At 38.4% G+C, this 19,938-nt stretch overlaps 1 pseudogene; it reads right to left on the bottom strand.

The window, feature by feature from the left end:
* Positions 1 to 16,769: 16,769 nt before the first annotated feature.
* Positions 16,770 to 18,203, bottom strand: LOC135228777 (olfactory receptor 9K2-like; annotated as a pseudogene).
* Between the last annotated feature and the right edge of the window lie 1,735 nt (positions 18,204 to 19,938).

Below are 19,938 nucleotides of genomic sequence, written 5' to 3'. Positions count from 1 at the left end.
GAGGAAATAACCAAATCAATACCATTCACAGTAGCCCCCAAGAAGATAAGATACTTAGGAATAAATCTTACCAAGGATGTAAAAGACCTATACAAAGAAAACTACAAAGCTCTACTACAAGAAATTCAAAAGGACATACTTAAGTGGAAAAACATACCCTGCTCATGGATAGGAAGACTTATCATAGTAAAAATGTCTATTCTACCAAAAGCCATCTATACATTTAATGCACTTCCGATCCAAATTCCAATGTCATATTTTAAGGGGATAGAGAAACAAATCACCAATTTCATATGGAAGGGAAAGAAGCCCCGGATAAGCAAAGCACTACTGAAAAAGAAGAAGAAAGTGGGAGGCCTCACCTTACCTGACTTCAGAACCTACTATACAGCCACAGTAGTCAAAACAGCCTGGTACTGGTACAACAACAGACACATAGACCAATGGAACAGAATTGAGAACCCAGACATAGATCCATCCACGTATGAGCAGCTGATATTTGACAAAGGACCAGTGTCAATTAACTGGGGAAAAGATAGCCTTTTTAACAAATGGTGCTGGCATAACTGGATATCCATTTGCAAAAAAAATGAAACAGGACCCATACCTCACACCATGCACAAAAACTAACTCCAAGTGGATCAAAGACCTAAACATAAAGACTAAAACGATAAAGATCATGGAAGAAAAAATTGGGACAACCCTAGGAGCCCTAATACAAGGTATAAACAGAATACAAAACATTACCAAAAATGATGAAGAGAAACCCGATAACTGGGAGCTCCTAAAAATCAAACACCTATGCTCATCTAAAGACTTCACCAAAAGAGTAAAAAGACCACCTACAGATTGGGAAAGAATTTTCAGCTATGACATCTCCGACCAGCGCCTGATCTCTAAAATCTACATGATTCTGTCAAAACTTAACCACAAAAAGACAAACAACCCAATCAAGAAGTGGGCAAAGGATATGAACACACATTTCACTAAAGAAGATATTCAGGCAGCCAACAGATACATGAGAAAATGCTCTCGATCATTAGCCATTAGAGAAATGCAAATTAAAACTACGATGAGATTCCATCTGACACCAGCAAGGCTGGCATTAATCCAAAAAACACAAAATAGTAAATGTTGGAGAGGCTGCGGAGAGATTGGAACTCTCATACACTGCTGGTGGGAATGTAAAATGGTACAACCACTTTGGAAATCCATCTGGCGTTATCTTAAACAGTTAGAAATAGAACTACCATACAACCCAGAAATCCCACTCCTAGGAATATACCCTAGAGATACAAGAGCCTTCATACAAACAGATATATGCACACTCATGTTTATTGCAGCTCTGTTTACAATAGCAAAAAGTTGGAAGCAACCAAGGTGTCCATCAACGGATGAATGGGTAAATAAATTGTGGTATATTCACACAATGGAATACTACGCATCGATAAAGAACAGTGACGAATCTGTGAAACATTTCATAACATGGAGGAACCTGGAAGGCATTATGCTGAGCGAAATTAGTCAGAGGCAAAAGGACAAATATTGTATAAGACCATTATTATAAGATCGTGAGAAATAGTAAACCTGAGAAGAACACATACTTTTGTGGTTATAAGTCGGGGAGGGAGGGAGGGGGGGAGAGGGTTTTTTATTGATTAATCAGTAGATAAGAACTGCTTTAGGTGAAGGGAAAGACAACACTCAATACATGGAAGGTCAGCTCAATTGGACTGGACCAAAAGCAAAGAAGTTTCCGGGATAAAATGAATGCTTCAAAGCTCAGCAGAGCAAGCGCGGGGGTCTGGGGAACATGGTTTGCGGGGACTTCTAAGTCAATTGGCAAAATAATTCTATTATGAAATCATTCTGCATCCCACTTTGAAATGTGGCGTCTGGGGTCTTAAATGCTAACAAGCGGCCATCTAAGATGCAGCAATTGGTCTCAACCCACCTGGAGCAAAGGAAAAGGAAGAATACCAAGGCCACAGGACAACTAAGAGCCCAAGAGACAGAAAGGGCCACATGAACCAGAGACCTACATCATCCTGAGACCAGAAGAACTAGTTGGTGCCTGGCCACAATCGATGACTGCCCTGACAGGGAGCACAGCGGAGGAGCCCTGAGGGAGCAGGAGATCAGTGGGATACAGACCCCAAATTCTCATAAAAAGACCAAACTTAATGGTCTGACTGAGACTGGAGGAATCCCGGCGGCCATGCTCCCCAGACCTTCTGTTGACACGGACAGGAACCACCCCCGAAGACAACTCATCAGAAATGAAAGGGACTGGTTAGCGGGTGGGAGAGAGACGCTGATGAAGAGTAAGCTAATGATATCAGGTGGACACTCGAGATTGTGTTGGCAACTCTTGTCTGGAGGGGGAATGGGAGGATAGAGAGAGAGGGAAGCCGGCAAAATTGTCAAGAAAGGAGAGACTGAAAGGGCTGACTCAAGAGGGGGAGAGCAAGTGGGAGTAGGGAGTGAGATGTATGTAAACTTAAATGTGACAGACTGATTGGATTTGTAAACGTTCACTTGAAGCTTAATAAAAGTTATTAAAAAATAAATAAAAAAAAAAGAGTTGGCCACGGCAAAGAAAGTGTTGCAAATATCTTTGTGAAAAAATTGAGTTACTTCTTTTTTTGAGGGTGAAAAAGGCATTTTTCATTCACATATTCACAACAGTCAATATCAAGACACGTAAAGAAACAGACCAGGATTGTCTGAACAAGCATTCAGAACAAAGAATCAAGGGATCTTCTGGATGAAAGTGCCTTTCTGGAATTACCAGAGGGAGAATACAAAAAATTAATATACAGAACCCTTGTGGGTAGATGAGGATCCTGTTTAATAGGCAAAGCAGTGTCAAACATCAAACACCCCCCTCTCCACTGCACAACTGAAACAGTTGTAGTCTTTCAATATGGGCCTATTCTCCTGAAATAGGCCCACACAAGTCCATGCAGAGGGGAAAGGTACTCAAAGTCCATGGACCATTATGCCTGGACAGGAGCCGCTTCTGTCCTGAGCTCCCCCAGTTAGTGGAGCTGGCAAATTATCTTTTCGCCCAATTGCAAATTTTTTCCTTCTCCAAGGCTGGGAGGATGGCACTAGGTGCTCGACAGTGCCTGTCTCAGGCCCAGGGAATTCAGCCACTGAAGTCAGCTTGGGGGTGGGGGGGGCGCAGTAAAATATATGCAAGTACTTAGCTTTTGCCGAGAGCGCCATTCTTCTCCGGTTCCGGAGGTGTGAGTAGGCTGTGTGGCTGGCTGCTTCTCCCTGAGGAAACTGCGGCCAAATGCTAGTACCGGCCCCCAGCCACCGCTCCCGGGAATGGTGCCTAAGGGCTCCCCAATTCAGGTCCGGTAACTCCTCTCCGCTTCTGAACCCTCTCTTCCTCCCCCGCCCCGCTGTTCTTTTTCTAAGCTTGCCTTTGATGTTCAGGGCTCCTAGCTTGTCATAAATACACTCGTTTCACTTATTTTTTCAGGTGGTCTTCGTTGTAAAGAGGGCTTGCTGGAAGTGTCTGTCTATTCCATCATCTTGGCTCTGCCTCTAATTTGGCACTTCCTTAAAAAGCTAGAAATAGAACTACTATATGATCCAGCAATCCCACTCCTTGGAATATATCCTACAGATATAAGAGCCTTCACATGAATAGATAGATATATGCAAACCCCATGTTCATTGCAGCACTGTTTACAATAGCAGGAAGATGGAAACAACCAAGGTGCCTTCAGCCTCCAAAAGGGCAGCTAGGAAGGTTGCCTGGTGCTTTTGGTCTGCAACTTTCTTTCTTACACCTTATCTCAATCAGAATAAACTTGACTGGCCAGTTCCACTAGCCAAGAGATTTTTATTAAGTTTTTTTTTTTTTTTTTGCCTGTTACAAACCTACAGATTTGAGTCCAGATGTCCAGCATGCATATCTTTAGTCTAATAAAGGGTTCCTTGTAGTTGTTTTGTGAGGCATACACAGCCGACCATCTGTGGGCAATGTGCTTGAAGACATTAGGTAATCCTTGTAAAAATGATGTATAAGCTCTTATGTAGAAATTGGTTTCCAGGACTCCAAAAAGACAGCCTGTGTTGCTGCCAGATTCCCCATTGGTATCACCTCCTAGTAAACTTTATCTCTCTGACTTGGAGTACGTTTCATTAGCTGGACTGCTCCAGGGCACAGACCTCAATCAGGTAACAGAGGGTCAGCAAAAAAGAAGACCCTCAAGGAAATAGTTTGACACAGTGGCTGCAACAATGGGCTCAAGCATAATAATGATTGTGAGGATGGTCAGGCCAGGCAATGTTTAGTTCTGTTGTATGTAGGATTGCTATGAGTTGAAGCCGATTCAATGGCACCTAACAACAACAGACACATCCAAACACCTTGAGGGACTGAGTTGTGGGGCCTGGAGGCAGGGAACCATAGTCTCAGAGTACATGTAGGTCAATTGGCATAACACAGTTCATAAAGAAAGTGTTCTACATTCCACTTTGGTAAGTAGGGTCTAGGGTCTTAAAAGCTTGCGAGTGGCCACCTAAGATACACCTATTGGTCCTAAACCCTGCAGAACAAAGGAGAATGAAGAAAAGCAAAGACACAAGGAAAATATTAGCCCAAAGGACTAAAGGACCACATGAACAGAGACTCCACCTGCCTGAGCCCAAAAGAACTAGATGGTGCCTGGCTACTGACACCAACCACTGTGACAGGGATCACAACAAAGAGCCCTGGACAGAACAGTAGAAAAACGTAGAACAGAATTAAATTTACACAAAAAAGACCAGAATCACTGGTCCAACAGAGACTAGAGGAACCCCCGGGACTATGGCTTCTGGACACTCTAACTCAAAACTGACACCACTCCTGAAGCCTACTTCTCAGAAAAAGATTAGACAGGCCTATAAAACAAATAGTAACACATGTGAGGAGCATGCTTCTTAGCTCAACCAAATATAGGAGACCAAATGGACACCTCCTCTTCAAAAGCAAGACAGGAAGGTAGGAAAGGACAGGAACTGGATGGATGGACAGAGGGAACCTGGGGTGGAAAGAAGAAGTGTGCTTGCACATTGTGTGGATTGCAACCAATGTCACAAAACAATATGTGTATAAATTTTTGACTGAGTTAACTTGAACTGTAAATTTTCACCTAAAGCACAACAAAATTAAAAATAAAAATAATTAACATTAACTATCAAATTTGTTATTTACAAGAGCCTTATATAAAACAAAAAGTCACAAGAATGACATTTTGTAATTCTTAAGAATTCTTAAGATACCCAACAAACACGAACAAAGGAAAGCAGGTGAAATAATGTAATTACAGGCAAAGTAAGGCAAAATACCGTGTCCCTGTTTTATCTATAAGTGTATTCAAAAACGTTTCAGTAAACATTTAAGGTAGTATTATATAAAATTATTTACTGCATAACCAAGTAGTATCATCGAACATACTAACAAGGAAAGTAATTTTATATAACAAAGCTTACGCTGCTTAGAGCATATTTTGTTTACAAAGGCAAGGAAACTTATAGCTCTTATTTCAGTGTTTTGATTTCAGACCAGGATTTTCTCGCACAGTATTTTTTCCCCCAGTAATGTCTGTCTTGTTTTTTTTGTTTTGTTTCTTCTTGTAAAAACTGACATAAGACCTTATAACAAGAAACTTCCAGGCTCTGAACTAATTGCACAACAATAATCTTTCTTGTTGAAAACCACTGTAGAAAAATGTATTTCTTCTACAGCATTCTCCTTGTTTCCCGTCCTAGTTGAAAGAAGTCTTTATTTCTGCACAGTGTGTTTAATGGTTTGACCAGACACCATGAGTTCAAGTGCCAGGTAAGATCCTTATTTGCCATGTTGTTATGTATGGGTCATTTACTTAATCTCTGTAGAAATGTCAGCTTGTTTGGCTGCTACTGGGGTAACTGTGCTCATCCCATTACACAGAGCAAAATAATATTCTACTTCCTTAAATAAAATAAAAGAAAAATAAAAAGAAATCTCAATACTCCCCGTAAGTGGCCGACTCTAACAAAAACAGCTCTATTCCTGAATTTTGCAGTGGTTATGTCTACATCTATGTCATAGTCTTCAGAATGTGATAAAATTCCTATTTTTACCACTAAGCGCATTATCAGTAACTTGATTAACATTTGAGATTTGTTGCTTTTTTTTTTCTTTTTTGCCTTGAAATGACTGTTGCCTTTTTTTTTTTTTTTTTAATTTGGTAATTCAGCCCTAAAGCCTGGACCCCACAGAAAACATTCATTACAAGTAAACTACTTCCCTTTCTTTTTTTTTTTTTTTCTGAATCTTTGCAAGGTAAACTGAGAGTGCCCAAGTGGACTCATATCAAACCTGACCAAAACCTCATAGCCTGAGATTTACGACTTGTTGGCTGTTTTCACATTGAAAATGTGAATGCCACGTGACAGTACACCTCTGACACTCGCTTTTTCTTGGTGGACTCTGATTCTGATTCTGGCTTATGGTTAGCCTCACGTTTCTCCTTAAAAATCTGGTATCATGGTGTGACAGTCTCTATTGGAGGGCAGTTGATAGGAAATCTGTCCTTTTTTATTGTCTGAAAGCTTTGTTATTTGCTATAGTTTTGTATCGTTGTGACCTGCAACCACTTAAAAAGAAAAAAAAATGTCCTCTCTGGAAGGAAGGCAAGATCTTTGAAGTCTGGAACTATTGTGACCAGTTATGGAGCTTTTGTGCTATGCTCACTTAGCTGAGGTTGAAAACTGACTCTTCTAGCTCTCAGTATGAATATGTGAATGAAAAATGCTTTTTTTGCCCTCAAAAAAAGAAGTAACTCAATTTTTTCACAAAGATATTTGCAACACTTTCTTTGCCGTGGCCAACTCTTTTTATCTCAGAAAAAAAGTTCGGAAATTAATTGGTTATAAAACCATTTGTACATGTTATACTGATATATTTCAAACGGACATATTACTACTTAAGGGCCCAAATATTTAAAAGATTTCTAAAACTTTTTTAAACTAGTCTTGCATGGCAGAAAGTTCTAATTCTTTGAACTGTTCATGGTTTGATTAACAACTGTGTGAAATAGTCTCAATAAACAACAGAATGGCAATACAAGTGAATGGGAAAGGTTACTTCTGATTTGTCCATAGTTTTATGACCTTGTGAAAAATCTAATAGTGTTGAATGCATGTTTTTTTCTCTCTCCTCTTTCACATGAAAATTAGAAAGACTTATAGAAATATATGAATGAAGACTCAAGCTGGGAAACTTGCTCCACCTGCTGAGGAGTCTTAAAAGGGTCCTTAGCTCTACCTTCAATTTCCCTGAACAAATGCAACTCAGAAAGCAGCACATAATAAATAGGGAGAAATTCAGCTAAAAAAAGTGTTTCTGAACTTGCTAGTTTACTCAATAGTTGAACAAAATACTTTGTTTTATGAGTGAGAAATATTTTCTCAGCAAACAGATTGGTATAACTTTACTTACAGAGATAAATAATAAAGCAGATTAAAAAGTTCCTTACATTTAATAAAGTTACTGTATTATTGGCTCATAGAGATGTAAACGGCATTTTCAAAAATGATAAAATTGTAACATATTCTAGGAAAAAAAAGGAGAAGAGATTCCACATTAAATGCTTCACATTTACTGGGTTCTTTAAGCTTCAGACACTTGCTGAAACTGTTACACAAAAAGGAAAAAAATTAGCTCAGAATTAAACTAATGGTCTTGGTTATTAAGCTAGGTGGAAAGAGCAAATGAGTGAAATTTGATAAGAAGAGAAAACTGCAAAGTAAAATTGAGTACTTTAAAAAAAGGTAAAGATATTTTTATTTGATGTATAAACATAGTAAAGAGTTATTAATATTACTAATTAAGGCAAATATTTCAGTGAAATAATTATTTTGGTCTAGAAAGAATGATACTTAATTTCCCTGATTTTATCACAGTTTTAAACTGCAAAAATAATTTTTTAGTCTAGTCAACATTTAGGATTCTTTTCTCATGTAAAGACTAATCAGTTTAAATTTCCTAAATTGCCTCCACTAGTTTTTTACATCAAATATGTTAATATTGGCTTAACAAAATGATTAAAATTATATCTATTAAAATTTAAACTGAATTGAAGGTGAAGTGTTCACTCTTGTGAGCTTCTGGTAATGCTGCATGTGAGAAGGATTTAGTTATTCCACTTACACTCTTTTGGGAAAAAAAATTAAATATCTTTCTGTAAAAATGCTGGATCTCCAAGTATAAATTTAATATGTACCTTAATCTCTTTTTACATGTAATATAAACTGGCCATTACATAATATATTTGAAAAAATATGCAGAATTTGCGATTGTGTTATGTTCATTTTTCACACTTAAAGACATCAGAGAAGGTGTATGACTATAAGAGAAAGTGTACAATGTAAGAAAAGGAGAGTAATATTAATTTAAAGTAAAAAATCTGGCTGTGCCAACATTCCCACACGTCTGTCAGTTTGTCATACTGTGGTGGCTTGCGTGTTGCTGTGATGCTGGAAGCTATGCCACCAGTATTCAAATACCAGCAGAGTCACCCATTGTGGAGAGGTTTCAGCAGAAGTTCCAGACTAAGACAGACGAGAAAGAAAGACCTGTCAGTCTACTTGTGGAAAACTTCACCAGTGAAAACCTTATGAATAGCAGCAGAACATTGTCCGAAACAGTGCCAGAAGATGAGCCCCTCAAGTTGGAAGGCACTCAAAATACAACTGGGGAAGAGCTGCCTCCTCAAAGTAGAGTCGACCTTAATGACACAGATTGAGTCAAGCTTTCAGGACCTTCATTTGCTGATGTACCACAATTCAAAATGAGAAGAAACAGTTGCAAACATCCATTAATAATCAAACATGGAATGTACAAAGTATGAACCTAGGAAAATTAGAAATCATCAAAAAAGAGATGGAATGCATAAAGATCGATATCCTAGGCATTAGTGAGCTAAAATGGAATGGTATTGGCCCTTTTGAATTGGACAATCCTATCGTCTCTTAAGCAGGGGATGACAAAACATCCACTTTTCTGTGCTTTTAAACAAGATTTTAACAGTCTATTTCTGAATAAGCTGGAATTCCAAATAACTGTTTTTACTACTCTTTTCATTTTCACTCTGGACTGAGACTGTAACACTTTCTAATGGCTTATGCTCATATCTTATGTCTCTTCTGTCAACTTTTTGCCAAATTCAGGCTTCAAATTCAGACTAATGAAACAGTTTAGATCTTTCCCAGACAACATTTACAAAGACTTTACCCAAACGTTTTAACAGAAGAATTTCATGACATTCTCCAAATTTATAATTAACTGATCATTATGGTGAAAGCCTTCCTGTTTGTCAAGCCTACAAATGAAAAGAAGTGGTAAATCTAAAAGAGATAGAAGCACCACCCTGTCCCACCACAGCAAAGCCTCAAAAAGCTAAATAAAACAGAGACAAACGTCAGTCCTGGGACCCTAAACATCAAATGGAGAGACAAAGAACTCAATCAAGCACCGAATAGAATAAGAAGAAACTGACGGAGAACACAGAGTGAGGAACGATACGAGTGGATGTCCCCTATCAGCTAACACAGCATGGATTCACCATCTTGGACTCCTGTCAGAGATCAGCATACAGAGAATGTGGGAAAGCAGAGTCACAGAGCTCCCAGCAGAAGACAGAGCACCCAGTAACCAATGATACAGGCTTTCCCACACCCCACCCTTCCTTCCCCTTCTCGGCCTTTGCCACTTTCCAGCAGGCCAAGTAACGACTTCCCAGAGGGCCAATCCACCATTTTCCAGCAGGCCCCAACCGTGGCCCAGGAACCACCAGCCCTGTGCCGTATGGATTCACCGGGTCCACACCAGCAGGCTCCTTTAGTGCCATTTCTTTGCTGCTTGTGTTGCTTTTTTCAGCTTCTTTTGGTTTCTTTCCTGCCTCTCACCTCCTCTCCCTCCTTTCTATCAAAGACTTCACTCCATGTGCCATCTTTGCTTCTTTTTGACAGGCCGTGAATCTCGTTGCTTGGCTGGGGAACTGCTTCCTCAGTCTGTGCCACCACCCTGGTGGGAACCCTGGGAACTTCTTTTTTTCCTCTTTCTCTTTGATTTGTTTTTCGCTTTCATTTTTCTTCATTTCTCAGCTTCTCGTCTCTTTCTACTTACTTTCTTTTCCTGTTTCTTGAATACCCGGTGCTGTGTGTCATCTCTATCCATTCTAGCCAGGCTGTACTGGGCGGCTTGGGAGCCACTTTCCCAGTCTTTGCAGCAGCACCAGTGGGATCGCTGGGAGCATTTGTTTTCCTTATTTCCTTTTTGTTTTTCTTCTTTTCTCATTTCTTGTGTCTCTACTCCAACAACAGGCTCCCTGAGCACTTTCTCTCTTTTTTTTTTTTTGGCTCCTGTTTCTCTCTCCTCTCTCTTTTTTTCCGCATACCGAACAGAGCTCCACACATCTAACTCCCCTCTCCTCCTCCCTCCTGTCTATCTGCACCGTGTTATGAACATCGCATTCCCAAGCAGCACAGGCATGGTGTACTGGAATCTGCCCTGCACTTACCCCAGCACACCCTGTTGGCCCCAGTACATGGCACAAACAACCCATCCAAATACCTCCCCTTCAGCTGGACCTGCCATGCTGCACCATAGCTGACCGACTTGCCCTGCCCATTGCACAAGGAGGTGAAAAGTATCGTGTACACAGGTGAGCAGACAAGAAAGAATGCATAATCCACCTGCTCAGACATAACAAAAAAAAACAATAAAGCAGGACAAAACAAAAAATGTATAATCAATATAAAAAAAAATAACTACTCTATGTCACCAAGGCAGGTGACAATATCAAAACACATAAAAAACAGGACTGGACAGTTCCAGTAGATATCAAAAAAAAAAAGCACCAGATGACTTTCCAGTAGAAGAAAAGGCACTGGAACTACCTGATAGGGAATTCAAATCTCTAATATTCAGAGCTATCCAGGAGTTGAAGGAAAAAGCAGACAAAAATGAGGAAAAAATAGACAAATTCATGGAAAATGCAGACAAATTCATGTAAAATACAGAAAAAAGCTGAAAGAATTTGGGAAAATAATACAGGAACAAAATGTCAAAATTAATTCACAGCTGGAAATCTTACAAAAACAACAATTAGAAATCCAAAAGATAACAAGATTTCAGAAATGAATAATGACATAGAAGGTCTAAGGAGGAGGTGTGAAACAATGAAAGACAGGATCAGCGAAATAGGACACAAATACTTGGATACCATTTTTGAGGAAAAATCTGAAAAAATAATGAAGAAAAATGAAGAAACCCTGACAATGAGGTGGAATACAATCAAAAGCAAAAATTTGCGAGTGATTGGCATTCTGTAACAGGCAAACAAAATGTAAAACCAAGAGGATCATTGAAGAATTGATGACAGAAAACTTCCCCAATACCATGAAAGATGAAAAGCTGACCATCCACGAAGCTCAATGAATCCCATATAGGATAGCCCCCAAAAGAAAATCACCAAGACACATCATAATCACACTGTCTAAAACCAAAGACAACAAAACAATCCTGAGAGCAGCTTAAAAAAAAAAAAAAAAAAAGTCACATACAGAGGGGAAACAATAAGACTAAGCTCTGATTATTCTGCAGAAACAGTTCAGGCAAGAAGGTAATGGGATGACATATATAAAACCTTGAAAAAATAAAATTGCCAACCAATAATAATATATACTGACAATTCTCATTCAAATATGATGGTGAAATTGATACATTTCCAGACAAACAGAAATTGAGAGAATATGTAAAAACCAAACCAAACTTACAAGAATTATTAAGGAAGTCCTTTGATCTGAGAACAAAGAACATCAGACCACAGCCTGAATCTAAGACACAAGATTGCACCAGCCAGATACCAACCAACCTAGGAAATGAACTCTCAAGGGCTATTCAAAACCAAAACATTTACAACAGGGAACCAGAGAGGTTAATCTGTAAATGACAACAATTTCAGAACAATAACAGAGGAAATAAAGAGTGTGGATACAGAATTTTCTAACAGAGAGGAAGGAAAGGTGATATCAAGTAATAATAGACTGGTTCAAACCTGGGAAGATAAGGGTAAATTTCAAGGTAACCCCAAAGAAAGTTAACAAATCTACTCATCGAAATAAAGAAGAAAAACGTAAAGTCTCAGTAAAAACAAAATCTACAAAAACAAAACAATTAAAAAAAAAAACCCACAAACAAAAGTAAATTAGCACAGGAGAGTAGGAGAAACAAAGAAATTGTCAGCACCACAAAAAAAAAAAAGCACTACAAAATAGCAGCAATAAACGTACCCATCAATAATTATACCAAACGTAAATGGCCAAAACGCACCCATAAAGAGACAGAGGATGACAGAATGGATAAAAAAAACAAGATTCATCAGTATGCTCTCCACAAGAGACACACCTTAGAAACAAAGATATAATTTATTAAAAATCAAAGGAGGTATAAAACATTATCAAGAAGGAGCTACCAAAAAAGAATAAGAGTGGAAATACTAATCTCAGATAAAATAGACTTTAAAACAAAATCCACCATAAAACACAAAGGGGGACACTATATAATGATTAAAGGGATGCTCTATTATGAAGGCTTAACCATAATAAACATCTACACACCCAATGACTGGGCTTCAAAATACATAAAGCAAACTCTAACAGCACTGAAAAGAGAAACCGACAGTTTTACTGTAACAGTAGGAGACCTCAACACACCACTCTTGGTAAAGGACAGAACATCTAGAAAGAAACTCAACAAAGATACAGAAGATCTAAAGGCCACAATCAGGCAACTTGAACTCATAGACATATATAGAACACTCCGCTCAACAGCTTCAAAATACACATTCTTTCCCAAGGCACATGGAACGTTTTCCAGAATAAACCACATCTTAGGCCACAAAGCAACCATCAACAAAATCCAAAACACTGAGATAATACAAAGTATCTTCTCTGATGACAATGCCATGAAGGTAGAAATTAACAACAGGAAGAGCAAGGAAAAAAAGTCAATTACATGGTAACTGAATAACATCCCATTTAAAAACAACTGGGTAATAGAAGAAAACAGAGATGGAATCACAAAATTCCTAGAATCAAAAGAAAATGAAAATACATCATACCAAAACAGTTGGGACACAGCAAAAGCAGTCCTCAGAGGTAATTAGAGCAATCAATGCACACATTAAAAAAAAAAAAAAAAAGATAGGGACAAAATCAAAGCATTAGCTACACAATTTGAATTAATAGATAGAGAACAGGCAAAAAAAGTCCACAGCCACCAGAAGAAAGCAAATAATAAAGATCAGAGCAGAAATAAAATGCAGCATAGAATTAAAAATATATATATATTACAATCAATGAATCAAAAGTTGATTCTTTGAAAAGATCAACAAAATCAACAAACCACTGGACAAATTGACAAATGAGAAACAGGAAAGGATGCAAATAACCCAAATAAGAAATAAAATGGGGGACATTACTACAGACCCAACTGAAATAAAAAAGGATCATAACAGAGTTTTAGGAAAAACTATACTCCAATAAATTTGAAAACCTAGAGGAAATGGACAAATTTCTAGAGACACTGTGCCTACTCAAACTAACACAAAATGACGTTGAAAATCGGAACAGACTCATAACAAGAGAAGGGGTTGAAAAAGTAATAAAAAAAACTCCACCCCCCACCCCCCGCCAAAAAAAATAAAGCTCTGGCCCAGATGGCTTCACTGGAGAATTCTACTAAACATTCAGGGAAGAGCTTACACCAGTACTACTCAAACTATTTCAGAACATGGAAAAGGAAGTGATACTTACTGAATTCAATCTATGAAGCCAGCATAACCCTGATACCAAAGCCAGGCAAATATACCACAACAAAAGAAAATTACAAACCAATATCTCTCATGGATACAGATGCAAAAATTCTCAACAAAGTTCTAGCCAATAGAATTCAGCATCATACCAAAAAAAATAATACACCATGACCAAGTAGGATTCATACCAGGTATGCAAGGATGGTTCAACATTAGAAGATCAATCAGTGTAATTCACCACGTAAATAAATGGAAAGAAAATAATCATATGATCATCTCAATGATGCAGAAAAGCTATTCGACGAAGTCCAAAACTCATTCCTGACAAAAACTCTCAATAAAATAGATATAGAAGGCAAATTTCTTGACATAATAACGGGCATATATTCAAAAGCAATGGCCAACATCATTCCTAATGGAGAGAAGTGGAAAACATTCCCCTTGAGAACAGGAACAAGACAAGGATGCCCTTTATCACCACTCCTATTTAACATTGTGTTGGAAGACCTAGCTAGAGCAATAAGGCAAGAAACAGAAATAAAGTGCAACCAAAGTGGTAATGAAGAAGTCAAACTGTCCCTATTTGCAGATGATATGATACTACATATAGAAAACCCAAAAAACTCCATGAGAAAACTACTGAAACTAATAGAAAGATTCAGCAGAGAAGCAGGATACAAGATAAACATACAAAAATCAGTTGGATTCCTATACATCAAAAAAAAAAAAAAAAAAGATGAAAAGGAAATTAGGAAAAAAATAACATTTACAATAGCCCCTAAAAAAAAAAAAAAAAAACTTGGGAAAAAATCTAGCCAGGGATGAAAAAGACCCATACAAAGAAAAATACAAAACACTACTGCAAGAAACCAAAAGAGATCTACATAAATGGAAAAATATACCATGTTCATGGATAAGTAGACTCGACTTTGTGAAAATGACAATTCTACCCAAAGCGATTTACAAATGCAATGCAATACCGATCCAAATACCAACAACATTCTTTAAAGAGATGGAAAAATTTATTATTAACTTTATATGGAAAGGAAAGAATCCCTGGATAAGTAAAGCACTACTAAAGAAGAAGAAGAAAGCAGGAGGATTTGTACTACCTGACCTCAGAACCTGCTATATGGCTATGGTAGTCAAAACAGTCTTGTACTAGTACAATTGACAGATACATCAGCCAATGGAACAGAATTGAGAATCCAGATGTAAATCCATCTACCTATAGTCAACTGATTTTGTCCAAGGGCCCAAAGTCCATCAAATAAGGAAAAGATAGTCTTTTTAACAAATGGTGCTGGCAAAACTGGGTGTCCACCTGCAAAAAAATAAAACAGGACCCATACCTCATGTCATATACAAAAACTAACTCAAAGTGGACCAAAGACCTAAATATAAAGCCAAAAACTATGAAGTTCATAGAAGAAAAAATAGGATCAACATTAGAGGCCCTAATACATGGCATTAACAGGATATAAACCACAATCAACAACACACAAGTGCCACAGAATAAGCTAGATAACTGCATCTTCTAAAAACTAAACATACGCTCATCAAAAGAATTCACCAAAAGAGTAAAGAGAGAACCTATAGACTGGGAAAGATTTTTTGCTTATTACAAATCAGACAAAAGTCTAATCTCTAAAATCTACGAGAAAATCCAACACCTCTACAGCCAAAAGACAAATAATCCAACTAAAAAATGGGCAAAGAAATGAACAGACACTTCACCAAAGAAGACATTCAAGTGGCCAACAAACACATGAGGAAATGCTCACTATCTCTAGCCATCAGAGGAATGCAAATCAAAACCACAATGAGATACCATCTCACCCTGGCATTACTGGCATGAACCAATAAAACAGAAAATAACAAATGTTGGAGAGGCAGCAGAGACTCTTATGCACTGCCGGTGGGAATGAAAAATGATGCAACCGTTTTGGAAAACGATACGGTGCTTCCTTAGAAAGGTGGAAATAGAAATACCATAACCCAAACCCAGTGCATCGAGTCGATTCCGACTCATAGCGACCCGATAGGACAGAGTAGAAATACCATATGATCCAGCAATTCCACTCCTAGGAATATAACCTTTAGAAATAAGAGTCGTCACACGAATAGACGTATGCACACCCATGTTCATTGTAGCATTGTTCCCAACAGCAAAAAGATGGAAACAACCTAGATGCCCACCAACAGATGAATGGATAAACAAACTGTGGTACATGCACACACTGGAGTATTACACAATGATAAAGAACAACGATGAATCTGTGAAGCATCTCATAACATAGATGAAACTAGAGGGCATTATGCTCAGTGAAATAAGTCAATTACAAAAGAACAAATATTGTCTGCGACCACTACTGTGAAAACTCATGAAAAGGTTTACTTACAAAAAGAAACAATCTTTGATGGTTATGAGGGATGGGAGGGGTAGAGATGGGAAAACACTTAACAGACAATAGGTAAGTGGTAACTTTGGCAAAGGGTAAGACAGCACACAATACTAGGGAAGCAACCGCAACCTGTATAAGGCAAGGCCATGGTACGCATCCAAATGCCCTACAGGACCGAATTGCTGGGTTGAGGGCTGTGGGGATGATGGACTTTGGGAATATCTAGCTCAATTGGCATAACATAGTTTATAAAGAATATGTTTTACATTCTACTTTGGTGAGTAGCGTCTGGGGTCTTAAAAGCCTGTCAATGGCCATCTAGAATACTGCATTGGTCTCACCCCTTCGGGAGCAAGGAAGAATAAAGAAAACTAAAGACACAAGAGAAAGATTAGTCCAAAGGACTAATGGACCACATTTACCACGGCTTCCACCAGACTGAGTCCAGTACAACTAGGTAGTGCCTGGCTACCACCACTGACTGCTCTGACAGGGATCACAACAGTGTCCTGGACAGAGCTGGAGAAAAATGTAGAACAAAATTCTAACTCAAAAAGAAAGACCAGACTTGCTGGCCTGAAAGAGTCTGGAGAAACCCTGAGAGTATGGACCCTGATACACTTTCAACTCAGTAATGAGGTCACTCCTGAGGTTCACCCTTTAGCCAAAGATTGAACAGACCCATGGAATAAAACAAGACTAAAGGGGCACACAAGCCCTGAGGCAGGGACTGGAACCCAGGAGGGATCAGGAAAGCTGGTAATAGGGAACCCAGGGTTGAGAAAGGAGAGTGTTGTCATGTCTTGGGGTTGTTAACCAATGTCTTACAACAATTTGTGTACAAGCTGTTTGATAAGAAACTAGTTTGTTCTGTAAACCTTCATCTAAATTTGAATTTAAAAAAAGATAAAAAATAGATAAAATAAAATCAACAACACAACTGGTAGAAGATAAACGATAATCAAAGCATGGTATTTTTCTTCTCTAGAAAATTTTTCACAGCCCCTTGACATCTTTGTTTCTCAGGGAGTAAATCAAAGGATTCAAAAAGGGGTTGACTAGGGTGTAACATAAGGAGGCCACTTTACTCATTTCGGAAATCTGTCAGGAGTGAGATACGTAAAAAAGACAGCACCGTACAAGACACTCATGACTCTCAGGGGGAGCTACAAGTGGAGAAGGCTTTCTTACGTCCCTTGGTGGAGCATATCTTGAGAACTGTAGTCACAATATACATGTAAGAAACGATAATGACTATGATGGTAGGCAAGATGATGATGGTACAAATAGAAAAAGACACCACTTTATAGATAAAGAGATCAGAACATGAAATCTTCTGAAGTGGGTGAATATCACAGTAGAAATGGTCAATGGCCTGAGAAGCACAAAAGGATAAGGTGAATGTCATGCTGGTCTGAAGAACTGAACTGATGCAGCCACAGAAATAGGAACCAGCCACCAACTGAGTGCAGAGACCTGTTGACATCTGAATAGAGTAGAGGAGTGGATTGCAGATCGCAAAGAAGCGGTCATAAGCCATGGTTGCCAGGAGAAATCCCTCAGTCACAATAAAAAGGGCAAAGAGAAAGAACTGAGTCACACAGCCTGCAAAGGAGATGGACTTGCTCTCAGACCAGAAGTTGATCAGAGCCTTGGGCGCAATCACAGATGAGTAGAAGAGATCAATGAAGGAGAGGTTGCCTAGGAAGAAATACATTGGTGTGTTCAGCCCGGGATCAGTCATGATAACGGCCATCATTCCGACATTCCCTAGAAGAATTACAGCATAAACGAGCAGAAGTAGCAGGCGAAGGAGAATACGCAGGTCCGGGCTGACTCTGAAGCCAACAAGAATGAAGTCAGTCACTTCCGAATGATTCCTCCTTTCCCTGTCACCCATGGCAGAGACCTGCTAAGAGGCACAAGGCAAAATAAAGGAAGGAATGCTTTGATTAGACCTTAGTGTCACACTTAATTCTTAAGTGTTAGAATTTGAAGCTACTTTGTAATAGTTCTTAATTTTAGCCTTAAAACAGAGATACTGTGACATAAATGGAAGCCAGTTACAACTGATAATGAATTCAAAGGTTAGTTTCATTTCCTAATTCCAGCAATTGGTGGAATTAACTCTTTTGTCTCTGTTTGAATGCAAAGTCTTTCCACCGCAATGCATTTCACATTTACAAGTACCACTTCTCTATGTATTTTCCACCCATGATTTACACAATAACTTCAATACCATGAAACAGTTGTTGAAAGTGAGCAAAATAACTGACATTTTCTAAACAATTTATATAGTCTCAGTTTGGAGATAGAGGGGGCTTCATTGGTCAAAGTGAGAAATAATTCAGTACCAATGAATATGAAGAATGTGAATGAATTGAAAAATCACCTAGGAGATGCAATTACTTTTTGTGGGTCACAGGTACTATATACCCTCTAGGAGAAAAGCTGTGCACATCAAAACACATAAATATTTTTCCTGCCCTTACCAGGATTTCTCTTCTAGATGGACTTACAAAGCCCTAGCATAAACAAAAATTTTCTGCATTTCCCAAGCCCAAGGCTCATAGTTCTTGGAGAAGAAGACTATACACAGTCTAGCTAGAGGACATACTTTAGAAATGGACACAGAACAAAAAGATACACATGAGGAAATCCTTGAAAGCATATTTGTTTATCTTCAATATACCTTTCATGGGCATCATTAATTCATTCACCACACAGCTCAATTAGACTTTGAACTCCTTGTATTAACAATATGGCCTACCCTTTCTCTCACCTCAGGCCTTTATACGCATAATTTTCTTTAAGCAACCATTATAATACCAAACATTTACGCAGTATTTATTATATGCCAGACCCTTTTCTAAGTAACTTACGGAATCTATACAATAATAATATGAGAGAGGTCTTATGATGTTCTCTAGTGTACAGATGAGAAAACCGAGGCACAAATATATGAAGAAGACTGTTGAATGTCAACTGCTAACGTCAGAAGCAGGATCTGAAGCCAGGAAACCTCCAGAATCCAGCTCTTTATTACTATAAAAAAAAACTACACCACATTTTGTTAAGGGGCACTTCCAGTGTCCTTACCTGACTTACTATACAGGTGAGTTGAAGTTTCACATCTTCAGAATAAACTACCTAGTTCTCCAGTCTGCACCAAAACATCTTTGTATCCATCAAGCTTCCAAGGTTATAGCTGTCATCAGAGTAATTCAATACTCTTCCAATACAAACAAGTAGTCCATTTATGACCTATTATTTTAAAAGGTATTTTTACCTTCTATCCTCCTGTAACTTCTTAGATTCAGTTACAAGTGAAGAATTGCAATGTTTTCCTCCCTAGACAATAATTTTCTTAAGATCAAAATTCAGCTTGGTTTCTGTATATTGTCAGCATCAGCATAACGTTCTGTGTCTGACAATTGTAATTAATCAGTATACATTTATTATACAGGTAAAAGTGGAATGATAACTGAGCACGAAGATTCATAGAAAAACTCGAAGGCTGTGTAATAGTTCCAGGGTTAGTACTGGGTTCAGTGTAAACAGACCTAAGTCTCAATTTGCTTCTCTTACTTTCTGACTGGGACCTTGGACCAGTTACTCATGCTGTCTATGTCATCCTCATATACAAAGTGGGGATAAAAATAATA

The sequence above is a fragment of the Loxodonta africana genome, chromosome 27, assembly GCF_030014295.1.
Source record: "Loxodonta africana isolate mLoxAfr1 chromosome 27, mLoxAfr1.hap2, whole genome shotgun sequence".
Classification (NCBI taxonomy): Eukaryota; Metazoa; Chordata; class Mammalia; order Proboscidea; family Elephantidae; genus Loxodonta; species Loxodonta africana.
Note: the sequence above shows the minus strand (reverse complement) of the source record. Positions and strands in the feature narration are given on the sequence as shown.